Source organism: Canis aureus, chromosome 10 (assembly GCF_053574225.1).
Source record: "Canis aureus isolate CA01 chromosome 10, VMU_Caureus_v.1.0, whole genome shotgun sequence".
NCBI lineage: Eukaryota > Metazoa > Chordata > Mammalia > Carnivora > Canidae > Canis > Canis aureus.
This window is the reverse complement of record NC_135620.1, coordinates 34,994,744-35,020,213: the sequence shown is the minus strand read 5'-3', so window position 1 is coordinate 35,020,213 and position 25,470 is coordinate 34,994,744. Positions and strand designations below refer to the sequence as shown.

At 35.2% G+C, this 25,470-nt stretch overlaps 1 long non-coding RNA gene across 2 annotated transcripts in view; it reads left to right on the top strand.

Moving 5' to 3' along the window:
- LOC144321645 (uncharacterized) overlaps nt 1–25,470 on the top strand; it is a 123,429-nt gene that overhangs the window by 8,870 nt on the left and 89,089 nt on the right. The window lies entirely within an intron of this gene.

Here is a 25,470-nt window from a genome sequence, read left to right as displayed (position 1 = left end):
TTATGCTAATTTTATTGTTTGTATTAAAATATTTAATATTAAATATTTACATATACTTCTTATATATCTATATAAAGTGTTGATGTATATTAAATGTTAATATTTATAAATATTAAATATTATTTAACTATATGGTAAATGTTAATATATACCAAATATGTATGTATTTATGAATGATCATATGTTAATATTTATATATTTATATATACTCTTCTCTCTATAAAAAGTGTTGAGATATATCAACAAATAACAAGTAGGGTTTCATTTTTTTGAAAATTTGGAAATGTGCTTTTTTTGAATTTTAACCATGACATCATGCATACTACCTCCTAAGACTCATAAGTTAATGTTAAAAACACAAGTTCCACATTTTTAGCTTTAGTCTTCTTAAAAGGGATTCTTTTGAAGGAATTGAAACCTCCAACCTTGTATCTGGAGTTCTTCACTTCTCACACAACTGGTATGACTCTTTTCTATTAAGAATGTAGCTTTATTTCTGGGGATCCCCAGGTGGCTCAGAGTTTTAGCACCTGCTTTTGGCCCAGGGCATGATCCTGGAGTCCCTGGATCAAGGCCCACGTCTGGCTCCCTGCATGGAGCCTGCTTCTCCCTCTGCCTGTCTGCCTCTCTCTTTCTCTCTCTCTCTCTCTCTCTGTGTCTTTCATGAATAAATAAATACAATCTTTAAAAAAAAAAAAAAAAGGATGTAGCTTTATTTCCATAGGAGCCTCTTGGAGTTCCTGGGAGGTAAGGTTCTCATAGGATCATAGATAGGCTTTCTAAGTTGTGAAATCAGGAGTCATTATTTGACACTACTCTCATCCCAGTAGAGGCTATGAATTACTTGTTTAATTTTCTCCTTTATTCTCAGGACAACATGTAGATTCTCTTCTGGCTTTTAACAGTTCTCTTCCTTGTCTCACCTGAGGACAAGAATCAAAGGAATTGTGGAGGGGTGGTTAAGGAAGGGTATCACATATATTTAAAGCCAATTGGTGGATGAGAAAAACCACTAGAGTCACTTGTTAAATATGGGTTAACTCTTTGATTCTTCATATACTCTCTTTAATATTGCCCATAAATTGTTAGTAGTGGTATATTAGGCTAAAGATTATATGATCCTCTTCACTTCATAATCTAAGCCACTGTTGGAATTTTATGGAAGATGAGATTCTGATTGTCTTACTATTTTATTATTATTTAAATATCTCAAATTCTTAATGGTCATGGGCCCCCATTAGGCTATGATGCTTTTAATAATCTTGTTCCAGCCAAATTCTTCAGCCTTCTACCACTTCTACCTCAGATAATACCTAAACATTGAATGTCTCCCATTTCACTAAAATTGTCATATTATTCTGCTTAAATTCATACTGACAGACCCTAACATCCATTCCTAATAATGCAAGAACTTTCCACCTATTTGTTACCATGTAATAAATATTTCAGGGGTAATCTCCACCTTATATGCTATCTCTAATATTTTTAATTATCTCTTTAATGGTATCCCAGATTCTCTGTGCTTGTTGTGAATATAGTACATATGATACAATTGTCACAGTGTATGGTCATCTGTCCTTTTTTCTTATTGCTTATATACTACACTAACTTGAATAATCTCTGACATTTCAGAATAGGTGTTGAAAATCATAAAATACATAAATGAATAAACGCTGCCAGCCACAATATAATAGAAAATATAGCTCTAACCTCACAATTTATGGCATAGGACTAGATGGTTTAAAAATAAAGAACCAATACATTTGTTTGCCTATTTATAATTAAGTTAATCTTTTAAAATCCAATTAATAATATGGATTTAATTTGAGCTGCCTATATAGCTAGTTCTAAACATGGACTGATTCTTTCAAGTTTTAAAATGGAATTGAGGGCAGCCCTGGTGGCTCAGCAGTTTAGTGCCGCCTTCAGCCCAGGGCGTGATCCTGGAGACCCGGGATGGAGTCCCACATCGGGCTCCCTGCATGGAGCCTGCTTCTCCCTCTGCCTGTGTCTCTGCCTCTCTCTCTCTCTCTCTGTCTCCCATGAATAAATAAAATCTTTTAAAAAAATGGAATTGAGTGGTCTTGCTTAGGGAGATTTGAATCTTATACATAATCTTTGAGGAAAACACTAAATGTGTTCCATTCCCTTCTGGTGAATCAGACTAAGCATACTGCAGTTAAGGCCTGAAGTCAGCTAGTAAAACTTAGATTTTATTACCACTATGTCACCACGTACATATAGGAGATTCTCATATCTTTTCATGTAGAATGCTGACCATTTTTTGGAGTATAGAGACTGGGATGCAGAATCCAAAAATTTTTTTTTCATACCCATTCTTGGAACAGAGATGAATAAAAACATACACCTTGACATTCAGATCATCAACAATAAGGAGAGATTGCAACCTTAAGGGCAATTATGCTCCCCCCTTGATTTAAAATTTTAAAGAATTTTGTGAGCTTATACTAGTTCGTGTTTTTTTTTTTTTTTAAGATTTTAGTTATTTATTCATGAGAGATACAGAGACAGAGAGAGGCAAAGACACAGGCAGAGGGAGAAGCAGGCTCTATGCAGGGAGCCCGATGTGAGACTTGATCCTGGGGTTCCAGGATCATGCCCCGGGCTGAAGGCAGGTGCTCAACCACTGAGCCACCCAGGGATCCCCAGCTTATAATAGTTTTAAATCCACTTGAATTGTCTGTAAAGGAATAACTAAAGCTACCTGAGCAACATCATTATAATGAAATGTAAAAGCGTATCTAGAATCTAACTCTTGGTGAAGCTGTAGTTCTTAATCTTTCTCTGTGTCACAAACCTCACTGAGAATCTTAAGAAAATAATCATATCTCTCCTCTTAATGTGATTTACACATCCTTCTCATCAGTTAAAATAATTCATGAACCTACTCTTTTCTAAGAGAGTCTTAGAGTCTTGAGTCTTCTTTGTGTTTCATATTAAAATTTTGGTCAAAACAACATCTGATAATGGTAAACATTATGATAATGGTAAACATCTAATAGAAAGATGTGGGCCCTCCCACATATAGCAATATTACATCTGGACAAAATATTAAATACAACTATTAAAAGGTACTGGAAAGAGTTTAACACTATACAGAAGCTGAACAGAGTACACCCTTAAAGACTTGAAACTGGAAGGAGTAAGAATTATGAGTGTTTGACCTTCTGGCCCAAGAAGACTGTCATACTTGTGCTGCTACAATGGATGAAAACTTCAGCTTTTTTTTTTTTTTTTTTTTTTTTTAGCTCATGGTGCAAAGAACAAGGTCAATATTGAAAACTCAGCTAGAAAAATTAGGAAGAAATCCTGGAAGCAAGAGAACCAAAAGATGAAACCCCAAATCAGAGTATAATCTATACAAAACTGTAGCTGGCTGGTAACCTTATAGTGTGGGTTAAGAATCAAAAACACCCAGAAAAAAAGAGAGGGACCAGAGAGCAACTTAACCCTGAAATAGACTGCTACACCAAATTATTTTTTTTAATCTACTAATTTAATTGAGTCCATACCTCAGGTTGTGCAGGTCAAGTAGCACATAGCTGATGTCATAAACATTTTAGATGTCCAAAGACAGAAGTCAAGATTGGCTGAGAAGCAAAAACTGTAGGGGAGATTTCCTAGAAAATGATCCATAGAGAAAATGAGCCCCCAAATCTAGTATGAATTCTGCCCACATCCTTGGCTGCATGCTAAATTATGCAAACCCAGGAGAGACCACCAGGAAACTAAAAAAGAAAAACAACACAGAAAATGAAGCAAATAAGTCAGCTACTATACACAACAGAAGAGATGCAATTTACAGTTTGAGTCTAGACACATTTACAGGCTACTCAAACAAAAAAGTGAACAATACTCAAAAGAATTCAGGAGAACCCAAAGTTGCTACAAAGAATTATATATAATGTCCAATTTTCAACTAAGCATCATTGGACATACAAAGAAAGAGGAGACCATGACACAACCTCAGGAAAATTAAAAATCAGTAACTATAAATTGACTCAGAGTAGGTATAGAGATTGCATTTTGAAAAAAATTTCAAAATTTCAAAGCAGCTCCTAAAAACCATATCAAAATATTTAAAGAAAATATGTTGAGAGAATTTTAAAGAAATGATCTTAATGAATTGAAATGTTAGAAAATGCCAATGGAAAAAAATGAAAACCATAAGAAATGCAAATCTTAGAGCTAAAATGTACAATATCTGGAATGAAGAACTTAGTAGATGGGGTCAAAATCAAATTGGATACACCAGTTGAATGAAACAGTGCTCATAAAAATATATTGATAGCAGTGACCAAGTTCAAAGTACAGGGAAATAAATGATTGGTGGAAAATAACACAGACTTGGAGACTTGTGTGACAATATCAAACAGTCCAACATACATGTGATTGGAGTTCCAGTAGGAGAGGGGAGAGAAAAAGGGGCAAAAAGTGTTTGAGTAATAGCTAAAGACTTCTAACTTTGGTTTGAAATAGTAACTTACAGATTCCAGAAACTCAACAAACTGCAATCAATATAACATGAAGAAAGCACTCATATATATATATCAGAGTGAAGCTTCTGAAACTCAAAGTTTATGAGAAAATCTTAAAGACAGGTAGAGGGGGAAAAAGGCAACTTTACAATCAATGTCTGACTTCCCATTGGAAACAATCAAAGCTATTGAAAGATCATAATTTCAGTCCTGGAAAGAAATATATATAATATATATATATATATATATATATATATATATATATATATATATATATATACTGCAAATTTTATATCTGGCAAAATAATGCCTGAAAACTTAATGAGAAATAAAAACTTTTTAACTAAAGAAAATCATAACCAGAAAATTCATAATAATGAACTAGAACTACATAAATACTAAAATAATTTATTAAGCTAAAGGGAAGTAACGTAAGCTGGAGTTTGAATTCACAAAAAGGTATAAGGAGCATTGGAAATGATAAATATTTAGGATTATACAAAGCTCTCTTTATAAATTTCTCTAAAAGACATAAGCCTTTTAAAGCAAAGTTTATAGCACTATGTAATTAGGCTTATAATGTGTGTGTATGAGAGAAAGAGAGGAACTAATATGATGGATGGGGCAGCCCTGATGGCTCAGCAGTTTATCACCTGCCGCCTTCAGCCTAGGGCATGATCCTGGAGACCCAGGATCGAGTCCCACATCAGGCTTCCTGCATGGAGCCTGCTTCTCCCTCTGCCTGTGTCTCTACCTCTCTCTCTCTCTCTCTCTGTGTGTGTGTGTCTCTCATGAATAAATAAATAAATAAATAAATAAATAAATAAATAAATAAATCTAAAAAAAAAGAAAAGAAAATGATGGATGAAGTCAACAGAAATATACTTTCCCAATTCCTATACATTACCTGAAGTCATCAAATATTAGCTGCAAGATTGTGATATTAAAGATACAGTTCAAAGGGTAGCGGAAGATGGTGGCAGAGTAAGAGGACCCTAGGCTTGCTTCATCCCATGAACACAAGTAGATAACTATCAAAACATCCTAAATACCCCAGGAATAGACCTGAAAACTGACAGAGCAAACTTCACAACTAAAGGGAGAGAAGAAACCATGTCACAGAAAGTGGGAAGTTCAGAGATGGAGGTTAAGGGATGAACTGATGATGGGTATTGCAGAGGGGAAGGAGCTGCAGTCATGGAGAAAGGCAAGAGAGAAGAGCACACAGGAGAATGCACAAGGAGAACATTTTCCCAAAGCCATTGGCTTGGAAAATGAGAGGGGCTGAATTTCTTGAGTTCTTGCAACCAGCAAGGCTTAACACCTACAGTTTTAGAGGTCAGTGGGCTTGGCTAAGCTACAGCCCAGAAGGCACTGTGTTGCTCCTGGAGAGAAGGCAGGTAAACAATCCTGGGGAGCAGACACCATGGAAACAGGGATCCAAAGAGTGCCTAGGGCACACAGTAGGAAGATCATTCACTCTTCTCAGAGCACATCCCTGAGAGGCCATCCACCAATGAATGAATAAAGATGTGGTATGTGCATGTGTATATATATATATATTTTTCAGTCATAAAAATGAATTGAAATCTTGTCATTTGCAACTACCCGGATGGAGAGTATAATGTCAGTCAGAGAAAGACAAATACCATACGACTTCACTCATATGTGGAATTTAAAAAATAAAACAAAGGATCAAAGGGAAAACAAAAAGAGAGAGAGATGCAAACCAAGAAATAGACTCTTAGCTATAAAGAACAAACTGATGGTTACCAGAGGGGAGCTGAGTTGGAGCTGATGGGTGAAATGACGGGGATTAAGGAGTGTACTTGTGATGAGCATCTGGTGATGTATGGAAGTGTTTAATCACTAAATTCAACACTTGAAACTAATATTACACTGCATGTTACCTAGATGGAATTTAAATAAAAGCTTTAAAAAAAGATATGTTGATCCTTGAACAACATATTTTTTACCTGTTTGGGTCCACTTGTATGTGGATTTAAAAAAAATAAATACAGCATAGAGCTGTACATGTATTTTCATGTTATTAAGAATTGGCTTTGGCCCTAAAGATGCCTATCTTTAAGGAAGGCTATAACTTCAAATTTCTGATTTACAAAAAATAAATTAATGGATATGATTCTCTTTTCAGAATACTGACATTGCAGAATGCATATTTCTCTCATGAAGTTATTTAAGCATCCATCTCTTTTTGATACTTAAACCATGAGTTAATTCTATCTGCCTTGCTGCAGTAGTCCACTAATGGAAAGGTGAATCATATATATTTTTAGTCTCCCAGATGCTCGTACAGCTAGCAACATAGCAGGATGGATGCTTGAAGGCAGTGTGCTGCTTTGGATGACAGTGATGAACCTGGCACACACCTTGGATATGAATTTCATTCTGTTTCTATTTTAAGGAAAATATATTACATACATTTTTGGGTCTGTGCAAGTCTCCCAGTGAACTCCAGTTGTTATATGAATAGCTTTTCCCATTGCCCATGATCTTGCTTTCTTTACTTTCTATAGGAGAAAATTCAAGCATCTTAGTAAGTCACTTAAAGCTCATCATGATCTGATACTAGCCCATTTTGTGAAATTTATCATCAGCTACTCTATAACTTCCCCACCCACCAATCCATGTATTAACAACCCTAGGATATCAACTATATTATTATTTTTAGGATTAATATAATATCTGTAACAAGTAAGAACTTTTGTAATATTTTTCTTTTTTCCTACATCCATTCTTCACCACTACAATGGTGTTTTATTATGTATTTTCAGTTTCTCTAATGTTATTCTTACACATTTTAATATTATTACACCCTCACTAATTTGTTTCAGTCTTAAGTAACTCTGTGTGTGTTGAGTGTGTGTGTGTGTGTGTGTATGCACTATGTGAACTAAAGCTCCAAGCAAACCTGGCACTACAATGGGGAACAACAACAAATGGATAAAAATTTTTTAATGATGTGAAGCACTGAATAGAAAATAAAAGCAAACAGATTTTAGAAGTAAGTTGCTATTTGGAAGAAGGAAACCACACATGGAGATTTTGCCACTTTTATGACTTGTAGCCTGCAAGCAAGCTGAAGTTGATTAAACATGAAGTGCATAAAACTCTGATAAGGCTTATGGGCCTGAAGAACCAGAATACTGAGTTTAAGACAATCAAAATCACTACAAAGTGAAGAAGGATTCTAGAAAGAAGAGTGTGAGGGAGGAGGATTCCCAAATGGCATGTATGCCTGTATCTTTGAACCAGGCATGGAATAAAATCCTGCTAAGGATAAAAGGCTGGCATGAAATTGGAGCAGCTAAAAGAACAAAGTTTGCTTTTGGAGTCCAACCACATTAATTATTTGTTGAAACTAACAAACAAATGGATTCTTCAGAAGAATATAACAGAGCTAGTGTCTTTTACAATGTAACATTGACAAAGTTCAGTATAAAATTAAAAAGTACCTGACATACAAAGCACTTGAAAATTTGATCCATTCCCCAGAAAATTAAACAAAACAGAAGAAAATGATAGAAACCAACTCTGAGGTAACAGAAATGTTGGGATTCTCAAGAATTTTTAAGCAGTTCTTTCTTTGGTGTTTAAAGGTATAAAGGATAATATGTTAATGAAAAGGTAGAGACGATTAGCAGAGAAATAGAAGATATAAGATATGAAGAAGAATGAAGTATAAATTCTAAAACTTTGACTTCAGACATCTAAGATAAAGAGGAGCAGCGAGAGCATTACTGTGTTTATTTAACATTTTATAATGAAAAATGTAAAAACTATACAAAAGGCAAAGCTTATCTAATGAGCAACCATGTACTATTTGTCACTCAATTCCAAAAAAAAGATCAACATTGAATGATTTTTTCATTTCATTTTATTCTCTGCCCTCTACATTTTTAACTAGATAAAGTAGATTATAGTCTTCATGTCATTTCATCCATAAATACTTTAGTATGCATCTCTGATAAGGAATTCTAAAAATCTATATCTATGTTTCTACCCAAAAAGAATTGTCATTAATTCTTTAGTTGTTATCTAATATCAATGATAGATTCAAACTTTCTTAATTGTCTCAAGGAAAGCTTTTTTTCTAGTTGGCTTATTTCAATTTAGCTTCAACAAGGTCAACATATTGTATTTGGCTGTTGCATATCTTAAGCTTTTTATTTATTTTTTTCACCAGAAATTCCCCCTCCTTTCCTTGTCTGGAGAAACTTGGTCTTTTGTCTTATAGAATGCACATACCCTGATTTTGGGCATTGGCTTTTTCATGTACCTTAATTTGCTTGTCTATCTCTTGTGTATTTCCTGTAATCTGGCAGTTAAATCTAGAGGTTTAATTAGCATACAATGGTGCCTGCCTTTGTAGGTATTAAATTTGAGGTGATGTTTTTTCATTTTCTATTGCATGCCATCATCAGGTTCATAATGTCTGATTTTTCTAAATTTATCCATTTCTTTTAAACTGAAAACCCATCATCCTTCTTTTACATATTTTCTCTTTTCTTGACTTTAAGTTTTTGTTCAACCCAAAACAAATTGTGGTCTTTCCCTAATACCATTCACCTATTTTCAGAATAAGCAATTCTTTTATCTCTTTTCCCGTAACTTCAAATATAATTTCCAACCAAATGTTGTGGGCCATCATGAACTACTTAGCTAAATTTCAATCCAATCACAAATACAGATGCATGTGAAGAAGCACAGAAATCCTTCTAAAAAAGAAGGCATTGCAGAGTACCCTTCATTTCTACAGAAGGAATTTGGATATCACAGAGGAGGAATTGCATCACATAGAACCCTACACTATTTTCTAGCAGTCTGATGTAGATTTTCTCTTTTTTTAATGCTCCAATCTTTGTAACAGCTTCTTCATCACTCAGTCTTTCTCCATATTTCTCTGTTGCATTTCAATTTCACGATTTGTCATGTCTCTCTTCTGTCATTGTCACCAGTCCTTCAAACTTCTATTTTTAAATATTTTTCCCAGGTTATTGTATCTTAACCTCATAGCTAGTGAATGCCTCTTCACTCACCAGTTTTGCAGTTCCATCCATGACTCATTTTATAAAAACGGTAGCTATGTAATCAGGCTTTGCTTACAAATAATACTTATCAATCAATAACTTTATCATACTTGTCATACCTTGTCATTGTTCTTCTTTATGTGACTTTGAACTATTTAAAATCAAATTAAGCCTTTTGCTTTTTAACTTTGCCTCCATGACAACACGCATATAAGTTTAGAGCACATCATGAATGTGTTTGTTGGGTGAATGATCACTTGAAAGATTAGATTCATCTTCATAAAAACTGTTTCTTGTCTTCTTATGTTATCTCACTATTCTTACAAACACGTAAGTAAAGATCCAGACTAGGTCAGTTGTATATTCTGTGTTTCGTGAGAAATCTTAAAATAGTCTAACACTTTAATTGATAAAAACACACATGGATCAGCTTCTGACAGTGTCTTTAATATGTAAATAAACATATTTTCTTCCTCACAAATTCAAGGAATTCTGCTAGGCTCTTGTGATTAAAATGAGGTTTTCAATTCTTTTGTGAGAATTTGATTCAGACTAAATCCTAGCTTAAACTAGAAACTAAAATAGCAGTAAACTTGGTAAGTTAAGAAAAGAAAGAAAACATGCATAAACAGTGGGATATAGACACTCTCATTTGTGTGCAATTTCAGTGAGATCCATTTTACTCAGAGTTTAATTATGAAACCAAGCAGAGCCACATGTGAATAATACACAAATCAAGAAGGTAATCATGCCAGTCTAAGAAGTAAAACACATTATTATAAAATCAAATTATAAATTTGTTTTGAAATTAACCAAACAACATTAAAAGGCTTTCTAGAAAATGAGTATTTAGTGGGATATTTTTCTGATATTGAGCATGTAATACCTAGTTATTAAGTATCTACAATGTGTTTGGCACTAAGTTAAACAGATTCAGTAATTGTTATTTCTGATAGATAACGGTTCTTAGTGCCGATAGCTTTGACTAGTTTTTAAAAATTTTTTTCATAGATACAGATCAGATATTCTCTTATGACGATCTCAGACCATGAGACCAAGACCTTAGGTTTCAATAATAGCTGCCTATCTTATCTAGTTTTTATGAAACTGTGGCATTTTCAAAGTAATCTTGCTTTACAGAATATTTCATAGAGAAGACTTTCAAGTGAATCATGAACCTCACAATAACCAAACAATAAATAATTGATAAGAGCTTCCTTGTAAACTTCTCTTATGGAATACTATAGACCCATGTCAGAAGTAAAGCAGGAGGTAGATTCCCTAACATTTGCAGAGGATTTACCATTAAATAATGCTGTCTGATTTACTTCTCACACAGCTCTCAAAGATAAATTTCAACACGGTGCATGAGAGAACAGTTCTGCAAATGATTGTGTAGTTTCTCAGTGGAATCTTCACCCTGAAACCAGTGCTGTTGATTATGAGCCTAAGGAACTCCTCACTAGAGTATAGGAACCCCACACTTAAAACAATGTGAATTTGACATTTCCAATAATAAACAACCTAAAGCTTAAATCCATGGACTATGACCTGTAAAAATAAAATTAAATAATGTGTGTGAAAATGCTTTATAAACTATAAAACAATACATTCATTTCTATATGTGAAGCAATGATCAAGATGTCTACATACAGCACTAAGAATATAAAAGTCTTCATACTTAAAATAGCCTTTTAAAATAGATAAGGCAAGTTATTTTTACCATTAATGTAGAAAATGATCTACTTAGCCATAAGAAAAATATCAATAAAAGTCAACAACAAAATATAAACAGTCTAATCATAGAAGAAAAATGAATGGCCGGTTAGGATGAACAGATGCCCAACCACACTAAATCTTAAAGAAACAGAGAGAATAAAATATAACAATTAAAAATAATTTTTAAACTAAACTGGTAAAGTTTAAAAAGTAATGTAATATCTAAAGATGGTGAAGGTGCTGAAAAATGGACTCTTAAATGAATACTGATTAATTGGTACACTTTAGTTTAATATTGTCTTTAGTTTAAAAAATGTAACTGCAGTATTATAGTGTTTCCATATAGTGCATATGAAAAAAATGCCACCGTAATGAATATGATAAATTTCATGAAAATACATATTTCAGAAAGTTGCAGTCATTTTTCACAAAAAGTTTGAGTATTTGTCACTTTATATTTCATATTTTTTTATTTTACTGTGTAAACTTCATAATTAGCATTATCAATACTTAGTGCTCGTATCAATGTCCATCTCAATGCAGGTAGTATTAACATTTTCCTGATTGGTATATATACTTAGGCTATTTATACCTCACTAGTTTAACTAATGTCATGATAAATATTTTTGTATTTATGGCTTTTTCCTCAATTACTTGTACTTTTTGCTCACAAAACTTTCAAATTTAAATACTTTCAAATTGTAAAGAATAATACAACCTTACTTGTGTATCAGCAATTTATGTGTACCAATATATTTTTGAAGACATTGGAATTTAATAAGCAAAATAAAACCTTAGTCTTGGTCATTATTTAATTACTATCAAGATTACTTTCCTATTTTATTAACTGAGTTCCTCTTTCTTGAAATCTTTACATCATTTATTTATTGCAATGTTGATGATTTTCTAATTATATTCTTTTAACCATTCCATTCATTGCAATTATTTTTGTCAATCTACTTACTTTTTTTTAATATCAGAGTTTTAACTTTTACATATTAAATTTTTCATTGTTTCAATATCTGATTTTCATCCCACTACGTTTAGAATTTATTTTTTTTTATTTTTTTTTTCGTTTAGAATTTAAAACGTTTTCTTCACTAGTTCTCATGGTTATTCCAAAAACCAACACTCTAATACACATGGGATTTATTTTGGTTTATAGTGTGAGTTGTAGGTCTAAAACAGATTTTTGTCTTCAAATTCCTAACATATTACCTCAGTGTCACTGATTAAATAAACTATCTCCCTATTGTTTTCAGATGCTTCTTTTATAAATATTAAATCTTTATGTATAATTTTATCTATTCTATTCTAGGAGATCTTTTATGTATCAGCAACACATTGTTTTGATTATTATAGCTCTAGAAAGGTTATTATGCAGAAGAGGTTTTTTCTTTTATTCTTCCTTTACTGAATATGTTTTCCCATATTTGTCTTCAGACCTCCCCCTAGATGAAGTTTAGATCTGATTCTTTTCTTCTATAGCAATCTATAACACCTTCTTATTTAGTTCAATAAACTAAACTAATTGTAAAAAATTACACACTTATAATATTTTTCTATTTTCCTAAGTTATATATTAGATCTTTCTGAAAGGTCCATAGTTTGTGTGTGTGTGTGTGTGTGTTTTTTTTTTTTTTTTTTTTACCATGTAGGCCAAATCATTTCTCATTAAAATTCTTCTTCTTCTTTTTAAAGATTTTATTTATTTATTAATGAGAGACAGAGAGAGAGAGTGTGTGTGCGGCAGAGACACAAGCAGAGGGAGAAGCAGGCTCCATGCAGGGAGCCTGACGCGGGACTCGATCCTGGGTCTCCAGGATCAGGCCCTGGGCTGAAGGCGGCACTAAACTGCTGAGCCACCTGGGTTGCCCTCATTAAAATTATTCTTAAATATTTAATATATTTTTTCTTATTGTGAATGATATTTCCTGGCACATCTTTCAAATGACTCTGGCATATGACAAAACAATATTATTTGAAAATGTTGATCTATTCATTTTACTTACTCCTATTAATTTAAAAATTTTAATTTGGTAGTTTTGGCTTTTCTGATCACAATATTACTATTGTAATCTGTTGGTGGTATGAATAGTATTGGTAATGGTATTATGTTGATGGTATGAATACTTTTTTTCTATTTATTTTAATGGCTGTGAAATTACTTTTATTTATTTGACAGGGCATAAAAATAAAATTTTTTAAAGATTTTATTTATTTATTTATTCATAAGAGACACACAGAGAGATGCAAAGACATAGGCAAAGAGAGAAGCAGGCTCCCTATAGGGAGCCTAATGCAGGACTCGATCCCAGGACCCCGGGATCACGCCCTGAGCCAAAGGCAGATGCTCAGCCACTGAGTCACCTAGGCATCCCTTAAAAATAAATGCAACTAATTTACTTCTAGAACTATCTATTGAACACTTATTGAGAAAGAATATTATAAAATATATAACATTATAGGCAATGAGGAGCTGAACATTTGTGTTTCCCCCTTCAAATTGTTTATATATACATACTCATGAATTTGTATGCTCTCATCATATTACAGACAATTTTTAAGTACCAAAACATGTAGTATGGTCAATGAATGCTACAGGCCTATGGAAAAGCTGACTGCTACCCGGAGAAGATAGATCTTCAAAGACAAATGAATTTGGAGGTGCCTGGCTGGCAAGAGCATATGACTCTTGATCTTGGGGTCATGAGTTCGAGCCCCAGGTTGGGTATAGAGATTATGCAAAAAAATAAAAATAAAGAAACAAACAAAGATGAATGGATTTGGATGGGTAGAGAGCAGAAGGAAAGATAGTCTTTTTAGAAAAATTTTTATTTAATTTCAATTTAGTTAGCATATAGTGTATTATTAGTTTCAGGGTTAGAATTTAGTGGTTAATCAGTTACATAGAACACCCAGTGTTCATCACATCAAGTGACCTCCTTAATGCCCATCACCCAGTTAACCCCCCCACCTCCCCTCCAGTAACCTTCAGTTTGTTTCTTATAGTTTAAGAGTCTTTTAATGGCTTCCTCCCTCTGTTTTTATCCTATTTTATTTTTTCCTTCTCTTCCCCTATGTTCGTCTGTTTCATTTCTTAAATTCCACATATGAATGAAATCATAGGATAATTGTCTTTCTCTGACTTACTTATTTCATTTAGCTTAATACCCCCTAGTTCCATCTTTATCATTGCAAATGGGGGAGATTTCAATATTCCATTGGATATATGTACCACATCTTCCTTATCTAGTCATCTGCTGATGGACATCTGGGCTCTTTCCACACTTTGGCTATAGCTTTGCTGCGGTAAACATTCGGGTAAGTGCTCCTTTGAATCACTATTTTTGTATCCTTTGAATAAATACCTAGTAGTGCAATGCTAGGTCATAGGCTAGCTCTATTTTTAACTTTTGGGGGGACCTCCATACTGTTTTCCAGAGTGACTGCACCAGTTTGCATTCCGACCAACAGTATAAGAGGGTTCCCATTTCTCCACATCTTTGCCAAATTCTTTTGCTTCTTGAGTTGTTAATTTTAGCCATTATGACTGGTGTGAGGTAGTATCTCTTGTGGTTTTGGTTTGAATTACCCTGAAGATGAGTGATGTTGAGCATTTTTCATGTGTCTGTTAACCATTTGTATGTCTTCTTTGGAGAAATGCCTGTTTATGTCTTCTGCCCATTTCTTGATTGGATTTTTTGTTTTGGGGGTGTTGGGTTTGATAAATTCTTTATAAATTTCAGATACTAGCCCTTTTTCTGATGTGTCATTTGCAAATATCTTCTCCCATTCTCAAGGTTCCCGTTTAGTTTTGTTGATCGTTTCCCTTGCTGTGCAAAAGCTTTTTATCCCAATGAAATCCTAATAGTTCATTTTTGCTTTTGTTTCCCTTGCCTCTGGAGATGTGTCTAGCAAGAAGTTGCTGCAACCAAGGTCTAAGAAGTGCTGCCTGTGTTCTCCTCTAGAGATCTGATGGATCACTGTCTCACATTTAGGTCTTTCATCCATTTTGAGTTTATTTTTGTGAATACTGTAAGAAAATGGTCCAATCTAATTTTTCTGCATATGGCTGTCCAATTTTCCCAACACCACTTGTTGAAGGGACTGTTTTTGGGAAAGGCAGTCTTGAACATGGAGAAGAAAAAGAAAGAGATGAATATAAAATTCTCGAGGCATATTCTGGAAATAGGCAGATTCATGTTCAAGGAGAGAACAGGGGGTTTGTTTGCTTTTCCATGGCTCGGTTATCTAGCTGACTCACTCATAAGACATGCCTTTGCTGGTCTTCAGGACTGCTTAATGTCTTGGATGTGGATGAGAGTTTACCCATCTGAACCCAAACCTCTTTCATTGGTTTTCTTTGTCAAAAGTTTGCATACTTTAAGCTTTGTATCGATTAGCTCTCTAATGTGTCTCTTTCTTTTTATCTCCCTGACCTCTAGACCTTGGCTGTTGAGAATAATTTCCAGCAGCTTTTTATCATTCGCTTTATTATTGAACTTTATTGGTAAGAAAATCTTTAGTGAAGATTTTATCATCTGGTTCATCCTTAGATCTTCATGACATTTTTAGTCTTTTTGTTCCTCCCACTGAGAAGAAAGAATGCTCTTAAATTGTGAAGCTAATATTGGGCAGATAAAGCTGTAGGTTTGAATGCTAAAATAAAGTGATTCTGCAGTGGAAGATTCTCAAAGGGAGTATATTAGAATACAGAACTACTGACTAATTATGATGAAAGGAAGTTTTAAATAAAAAATATTTTATAGTTATTTGTCCAAAATGAAGCCGTGTAAATACTAAATAGGGTAGACTTTTGTAATTAGGAACACAAGATTCTACAAAAATGTGGAAGTATTTGCATCACTAAAAGAAAGAATGGATCACAGTATTTATTTAAAAGTGAATTGTTTAACTTAAAACAAACCCAGTAATTCCCAGTTACCAAATCACAATGACAGCAGCAATTAATAATTTGGATTTCACTGTAGCACTCTTAAGATATAATCTCGTAGAGAAAAGTACATATTGTTTGCTTTCCATTTCCAAATTCCTGAGCGAAACCTTGCGATTGAATTCTTAAGGCTTTCAGACCTGTGGAGTTCATATATGTTACTCATCAAACATAGTAACCTCAAATAGAAAAAGAAAGAATTTTTTATGGTGATATTTTCATTTTTCCAAAATAGTATTCAGCAGGCCCAATTTGTCTAACTTTGCAAGTTCTTTGAGAAACTCAGGGTTTTATATTTCCTAATTAGTCGGCCATCTCAGAATGGACTACATGGGATTTCAGTGCTTTTTATAGACCTGTCATTATTTGGAATTTGGGGATATTTGCATTGTGGCTATCATTAACTCAAGAGGAAGCCCTTAGTCATCAATTTGATGAGGTCTTTCATTCTAACTGCTGGCAAACATATTCTTTAAACAACAGTTTGCTTTGCTGGCAAATATTTAAGCCTAGAATCCGGCCAGTGAAAATCCACAAGAATTTTAATGTTCCAAAGTTCCATAACTAGCAAAAATTTGGAAGACGGTAGAGTCATGATGGATTTTTGATAAATCATTTGGTAAACTTCTATTGAATTAAAATGATGTCTATGTTAAATGGTCTCTGTGACTATAAATTATATCACCAGATATCATTTTGTCACCTATTATGTTCTCAATGATTTCACAAACTTAGTAAGAAAAGTAGGTCAGGTATAGATACATTTTTAAATCATCTCTTTTTTATATTGGCTTTGTTTTTCAGTCTGTAATAATCTACCAAAGTAAGTCATCATTTATCTGGTATTATATCTGTTAAGGGGACCCAAAAGCAGAAGGAGCCATATTTATACATTCTTTTCCCCCATGATTTTATTTTTTTTAAGATTTTTATTTTTTTATTCATGATAGACACACACACACATACACAGAGAGAGAGAGAGAGAGAGAGAGAGAGGCAGAGGGAGAAGTAGGCTCCATGCAGGGAGAGCCGGGATCTCCAGGATCACGCCCTGGGCTGAAGGCAGGCGCTAAAGCACTGAGCCACCCAGGGATCCCCTCCCCCATAACTTTAAACAAAGCTCCAAGTGAATTTTGAGACCGCAAATTAACAATATTTTAGAAAGTCTTGATGTCTGAAGAATTCTTTATTCACCTATGCTAGTTTTCAGAAACTAAATTTGAGAAGACAAAATCTGAACTTAGCCTCTTCTCATTATTCTGAAGATTCAACCATTATTCTCAAGCATGTACTGTAAAGACAAAAACTTGTTTTGCTTTAGAAAATCACAGATTTATTAGCTATATTATGGTGACCCTGAGGACAGAAGAAAAAAAAACTGTTTAGTTTGTTTAATTCACTTCTGGCTCTGTGTGCTAACAGTCCTAAAATGCAAGTTGTACTTTTAATGTCTTTTCTTGCAAGAGTTTTATAACTGTCATAGGAAATAAGGATGTGAGAAGCTCAAAATATTCTGAGTTCAAGAATGGTTTATATAAACAGCTCAGAGTCAGCAAAAGGTTTTCCAGAAACCCTTGTCTGATTTCTACTTACAGCTTATTGGCCCAAATTTTGTTTCCTAGCCATGGCTAACTACAAGGGTGGCTACAAATGTAACTCTTTCACTTCTGCAGCCTCTATAGAGGATGTAGACAATAGAGAATTTGGCTAGAAATGATTATTGGACTGGTCATTCAACAGTATGTATACTTAAATTATATGCATTGTGATGAGCCAGTCTTCATTTTTTGATTCTTAGATATAAAACAGATTCCCTTACTTATTCATTATAATGATAGTTACATTATTCATGAAGCATTTCCCCATACTAGGTAGTATTTCAATAACTTTCCAAATATTAGTTAATTCTTCAACAATTCTATGAGGCAAGTTTCATTATACCCATTTTACAAATGAGAAAACAGACACCAAGAAGTAAAGTTACTGATTTTAAGTTTATGCATCTACTAATTGGCAGAACACAGACACTCTGAAACCAGTGGCTTTACACTTTATGCCACCCCTTAAGTATAGGTTAATAACTTTTCACTCCTCCAATATCTTACTTTTTCCTTTTTATACTACATTATTTATATTTTAGATGGAATTCATTATTTTTGTTTGTTTTGCATCAAAAAACTGGAGCTGTTTACTCTTCGTGGCAAGTGTCCATCAGATCATTTTCTGAAACATAATTTACAAAGACAACTTGGCTGCATTGTCTATCATATAGTACAAGTTGCCCAAGAATGTCTCATTTTTATTTGCATGTCCTTTAACAGATCTTGAAAACCTAATACCACATCATCTCTGAGTTTAAAAAATTAGATCTTCTGGGTCCAGCACAGTCCGTTTTTCATGGTGAACAAAATTTTCTGATTGCTTAAGTGAAGCATTGCTAATAAATTTGTAAAGAATCTTCATCAAAGAATTCAAAGATAATGCTTTGAGGGGAAGGCAAAATGACAAGAAGCTGGAACGCATCAACACTAAAGGAGTAAACGATATTATGACTTTTTCACATATATTCTTTTGCATGAAAGGGAAAAATGCAGAACTGAGAACTAGAGCTATATTTGATTTATAGGTGGATTTGGCTGATGTAAAAATAATTGCAGTAAATTACTCTAAAAATAATCTAAAATCATCAAGAATGCAGTGTTTAGCGGTACATGATCCCTCATTAGTAAAGAATGAAATAATGCAGGCTCTGGCAATTCTTCCTCCCACATTGGACAAAGAGGCCCCGTGCATGATGTTAATGACTTGAAAGAATGCCAACTTTGGGCAATGCTTGGAATTTAACTAGCACTCATAAATACAGGTAGATGTGATATGATTCCAGCACTGGCTCTGGGTTGACTCAACCAGACCTTAGGTTAAGCATGCTATGCAACAATAATCCAAAATGATAGGTGAGAAGATTTGAAAGAATTTTGTGTGTTTAAGGGGAATGCTGTACTAAACATTTAGACAATGATAACAGTGATTACAAAGAAATAGTGTAAGATTGATGCTCTAGACAATAACATCCAAATAGAAACGATATCTTGCCGTGCAGGGAGTTCAAACCTTGTGCAAAACCCACTCTGTCTATTTCCTTTTCTCTCCTTCTACCATACCTCTACTATACCTACACACTCACCCAGAAAAATCCTTCTCCTGCTTTCCAAAACTGGACTTAGATAGCATGATATTGGACCATTGCAAAAGTATGTTGGCTATAAATGCAACTATATGCTGATAAATTTTCTCTTGGTTCATCTCAGGCCAAGAAAAGACACTTTGAATTGAGTATAATATTTTTGTGCCATAAACTGCATACTGTAAGAAGTTTTGGAGGTGGCAAGGCTTAAGTTAGAATCAAAATTTGACCATTACTATTTGAATGAACCTGAGTAATTTACTTTGAAATTTATTAGAATAAAAATAGCATGGGTTTGCACTATACCCGAGGTCATCAGATCCCTGTAGCAGAATAGTGTTCTCAATTCCACATAACGCAATTTCTGGTATTTAGAATCTGGTATTAATCAAGGAAATAGGTATTTTCATTCATTTTTGCCTTTATATTGATTGATAGTGTTCAAGAAATCTATCCTTTGGAATGAGTAACAAGTGCTATCTTAGCAAGGACTCTATTAACAAATTCTAAGTCATCAATTTATTAACATTATCTTAAATAGCTCTCTTGGAAAATTGTCCCTGATTAGAACACCAATTAATGGAGATAGGATTTATGCAAAGATGATCTTATTAAAGAATATATCTTAATAATTAATTAGTAAAATAACCCCCCATTTTTAAAAAGATTTTATTTATTCATAAGAGACAGAGAAAGACAGAGAAGCAGAGACATAGGTAGAAGGAGAAGCAGGCTCCCTGGGGGGAGGTTGATGTAGGACTCAATCCCAGGACCCAAGATCATTCCTTGAGCCAAAGGCAGATCAACCACTGCACCACCCAGGTGCCCCTAAAATAACCCCCCTTAAGATATGGTTTTAATATTTCCCAAGGGTATAGTTTATTGATTGTTAGAAAGTGAGGGGCACAATAAAATATCCTCCAAACTGAGAAGGCGGGTTGAGATCAAAAAACAAAGCAGGGGACTCCCTACAATTTACAGAGTTTTAGGGCACTTGGGCACCTTGGTTAGTTAAACATCTGCCTTTGGCTCAGGTCATGATCCTGGCATCCTGGGGATCAAACCCCACTCTGGCTCTCTGCTCAGAGGGGAGTTTGCTTCTCCCTCTTCTTTTGCCCTTCTCCCCATCCCTGCTCATGCCTCTCTCACCCTGCTCTCTTCTCTTAAATAAATAAAATTTTCAAAAAAAAATTATAGAGTTTTATTCAGGGTAACTTACTGATGGGGAGACAGATGTGAATCAGGTGGAAGGTGATCCATGGCATCAGCGTGGTTATTCTCCTCAAAGTCCAGAGCTGAGTCCACAGATTTGACAGAGCAAGGGGACACACAGAAGGGCATAATAGTGAGATCAAAGGGTTTACATGCAGCTTAGAGGGTTTGCAGGCACCTAGTTGACAGCTAACCTTTAATTAGATCTTGTGGCAGCACCACTTCTGTGTCAGGAAGGAGAAAGACTATGTTATTGCTAATAGATCCATGGGAGGCCAAAATAAGTTTCCCTTCATTCTAGTTGGCATTCCTTGGTGGGCATTTCTAAAATATGAATATTAATCTCCAACTGACTTGGAAACACACAACAACCCTAAGAGAGGTCTTGAGGAAGCACGAACAAGATGGGAAGCCAGAGATTGAGTCAGTTATTTCAGCACTTATACAGTGATTTTACCATAATTCAGTAATACCTCTTTCCACATTAGACTATGCTTCTTATTCAGCAACTATCATACTGTATTATAATTATCGTCTTTCCTCCTTAGATTATAAGCTCCATATGGTCAAGAAATATGTCTTTTCAATATAAATGACTAAAAATATTTTAGAAAATTATAGATTTCTTTTGCCTGTGGTTCAGATGGTATTTAAAATAGGGAGAAAAGAAGGCAATGTTACTAGTTATAAATGTATTTTGTTGAAACTAATAACTAGAAGTAGTTTTTTTTGGGAGGGGGTTGGAGGATTTTTTTTTTAAAAAGAGAGAGTGCATGAGCTGTGGGGGGTGGGGGGTAGATATCATGACCTGAGATAAAATCAAGAGTCAGAAGCTCAATTTACTGAACCACCAGGCACCCATATAAAAACTTTTATAATATTCATTTCGACAATACAGAAAATGTATATGAAACTTAAAGGCTCCTCAAACAAATGACCATCAAATAGTAAACATTTCAAGATGTTGGATAACTCTGGATGAGCCATAAGAATCATTGAAGAAATAAGCAAAAGGGAGAGCTCAGGGGGCTCAATGGTTTAGTGCTGCCTTCAGCCCAGAGTGTGATCCTGAAGACCTGGGATCAAGTCCCATGTCGGGCTCCCTGCATGGAGCCTGCTTCTCCCTCTGACTGTGTCTGTGCCTCTCTCTCTGTGTCTCTCATGAATAAATAAATAAAATCTTAAAAAAAAAGTCCCAAACTTAGTTAAAAAAAAGAAATAAGCAAACGAAAGTTATCATCTTGTGGAAATTGAAATACCTAGTTTTAAAAGATGGCTGATCGCCCACTTATCCAATGTACTGGGGAGGAGATATAGAGCCCATGACATATCAGTCCATGTAGTGTGATTCAACTCCCCCTCCTAAGTGTTTGTGTACTTCTCAGGAAGATAGGACTTTCAGGGCTTCCTCTCAGAGTGGAGGCCACTGGTCGTATCACTTTAGCTGTTAGAAGCTCAGACATGGTTATAGCATTCTTCATGTTTATTCATGAAGTCAGAAGGAATTGGAGTTCGGGCCCACATGAATTGTCTTAAGACACAATTTGTGAAAATTGTGGCCAGTTGGTCAAATCATAATGTACTTGTTTTCTTATGCTTTAGCGCAGAACTTCTTGTACAGGTAACTACTTTCTTCTCTGGTAATTAACAAAAATACATAATTAGAGCAGAGGTGGTGTCTAAGTGAGGTAACATAAGGTATGTGACAAGTTTTAAAGATCAAGAGGTATCCTTGATCAGGATGACTATCCTTGGGAGGGGGCATTGCACCCCATAATGCATATCCATCTTATATGCAAACTATGTTTACCTCATCCAACATTCCCAAATATCTCGACTCAATACAGCATCAACTCTAAGTCCAAAAAATCTGCTTTAAATCTCATCACCTCCAAAGTCCCACATTTCTTCATCTAAATCAGGTAAGGGTGAGGCTTTTGGAAATAATCCACTCTGAGACACAGTTCCTCTCCATGTCGAAACCTGTGAAACTCAAGAAACAGGTTATCTATTCCCAAAATACAGTGGTGGGACAGGCATAGCAAACAGGAATAGACATTTCAGTTCAAAAAGAGAGAAAAGGGAAGGAAAAAGCGTGAGAGTTCCGAGAAATTTCAAAATACAGTTGAGACACCAACATTAGGTTTCAAGGCCTGGGAGTAATCCTATAGCTTTCAGCTCTGTCCTCTGGGCTAATGACAGTTCCTCTGAGGTTGAATCTCCTCCCTTGGAGTAATTCCCCCATTTTTATTTTGGGGTTAGCATGTATTTGCTGTTGAATAGTTTTACCAGCCTGTCTTTTGTCTATGGAATTTTGGCGGCCCTACAGCCTTTTATCATTTTGACCTCTTTGTCTTTTTCAGTCCAAATTGCCCATGTTTCTGCTGGCATAAAATCACTACAAACCTTATGAGTCTCCTATGCATGTCACAAGGATTCACTCCATTAGAAAAGAAGCCCCTCCGAAGGCTTTCCTTAGATAACTCTATCTCTATTTTTGGCTTCCACTGAAATGGTTGAAGGGAACCATGAATCATAGGCTTAGTCTCTTCAAAGAGACCTCTATCTGTGACTGAATATGCTGACCTTTTGTCCCTTCTAAGCATTAGAAGATGGTTGTCCAGTCACATTCTTGGCTGTCTTTCCAGGACACTCTTGACAGTGAATCTTGTGGTTTTAGAGTCTTCTGCAATCTGGGTAGCAGAGCATTTCCCATTTCATCAAGTCCCGGTTCCTTTTGGATTAAGTTGTTCCACTTTCCTTATCTCCCTTGCATTTTATTTTAAGAAGCAAAAAGAAACCAAGCCACATTTTCAACACTTTGAGAGTTTCCTCGGAAAAATCCAAGTTCAACAATTACAAATTCTGCGTTCCATATAACTGTAGGCCACAGTTCTACTAAACTTTCTGCAACTATATAACAAGAATTCTCTTTCTTCATGTTTACAATAATATGTTTCTCATTTCTTTTTGAACCCTTACCAGCGGTGCATTTATTATCCTTTCTACCATTAGTCAGCTTACTGATGATTTAAGGATCCTCTAAGACAAGATAGGTGTTCTCTACTGTGCTCCTGACTTCTTTCTGAGTCTTTATTCTTTAGAAGAATCATTAAAATCCATCTTTTTACTAACAGTCTGTTCAAAGCAGTCTAGGCGTTTTTGTATCATGCTTCTCACGATGCTCCAGTAAAGGATCTCAGGATCTTTTACTCAATTCCAAAGCCACCTCCACATTTTTAGACATTTGTTATGGCACCATTCCACTTCCAGTTACCAAGTTTGTATTAATTTCCTATTGTTCCATTAACAAATAATTGCAAACTTGGTGGCTTAAAACACTAATCACGGGATCCCTGGGTGGCGCAGCAGTTTGGCGCCTGCCTTTGGCCTGGGGCGCGATCCTGGAGACCCGGGATCGAATCCCACGTCGGGCTCCCGGTGCATGGAGCCTGCTTCTCCCTCTGCCTGTGTCTCTGCCTCTCTCTCTCTCTCTATGTGTGACTATCATAAATAAATAAAAATTTAAAAAAAATAAAAAATAAAACACTAATCACTATCTTACAACTCTGGAGATCAGACATTCAAAGAAGGTCTTACTTGGCTAAGATGTCAAAGGACCTCTAGGGGCTATCTATTCTTTTGTCTTTTTCAGCTTTGAGAAGTGCAAGACTTCTTTTCTCATGGCTCTTCTATTCTCACAGCTAGAAGTATAACATATACATACCTTTCCCTTTGACACTAGAGCCTCATTCTTATAAAAACTCACTCTTTTTCTTTTTTAAAGATTTTATCTATTCATGAGAGACACAGAGAGAGGCAGAGGGAGAAGCAGGCTCCCTGTGGGGAGTGTGATGCAGGACTCAATTCCAGGACCCAGGGATCACCCCCTGAGCTGAAGGCAGACACTCAACCACTGAACCACCCAGGTGCCCCTCTTATAAGAACTCTTGTAATTACATTGGGTCCACCCAGATAATCTAGGGTCATTTTTCCATCTCGAGATGCTTAACTAAATTACATCTGTAAAGTCCCTTTTACCATGTAAGGCATTCACACGTTTCAAGGATTAGGACATGGACATCTTTAAGAGGGTGGAGCGTTACTTTTTCTACCAAAGAAACATACTATAAAAATGAGTTCCTTGGGAATAGAGTTCATACCTTCCTCCTTTCTGCATCATCAGAATCTAGCATAATCATTGCCTGGCACCTAGAAGGCAATCAGCAAATGTTTAATAATTGACTTAATCAAGAAAAATGTATAATGTATTTGGTATCAGCTGTGTGACAGACACTCTTCTAGGTGCTAGGAGATATGGCAGTGAACAAAACACAATTCTTCTTCTGATAGACCTTACATTCTAGTGTGGGGAAGCAGAAAGTACACACCAAAGATATATATTAGGTGATGATATGAAGAAAAATAGACCAGGATAGAGACAGAATGTGCTATGGAAGTAGTCCTCTCAGACAGGGTGTCATTTGACTAAAGACCCAAAAGAACTGGGGAATCAGGACTTATGAGTATTTGGGAGAAGAATATTTTAGAAAGATGAAATGATATGTGCAAAATTCTGAGCTGGGAACATGCCTGAATTTTGAGATTTTTAAGGAGTAATAAGGATGCAAATGAGGCTTACAATGAAAGAGGAAGTGAATGGTATAAGATGGAGTCAGGCAGGAGGATCCCCAGGTGGCTCAGCGGTTGAGAGCCCACCTTGGGCCCAGGGCCTGATCCTGGAGACCCAGGATCGAGTCCCACATTGGGCTTCTTGCATGTGGCCTGCTTCTCCCTCTGCCTGTGTCTCTGCCTCTCTCTCTCTTTCTCTCAGAGAGAGATGGGTAT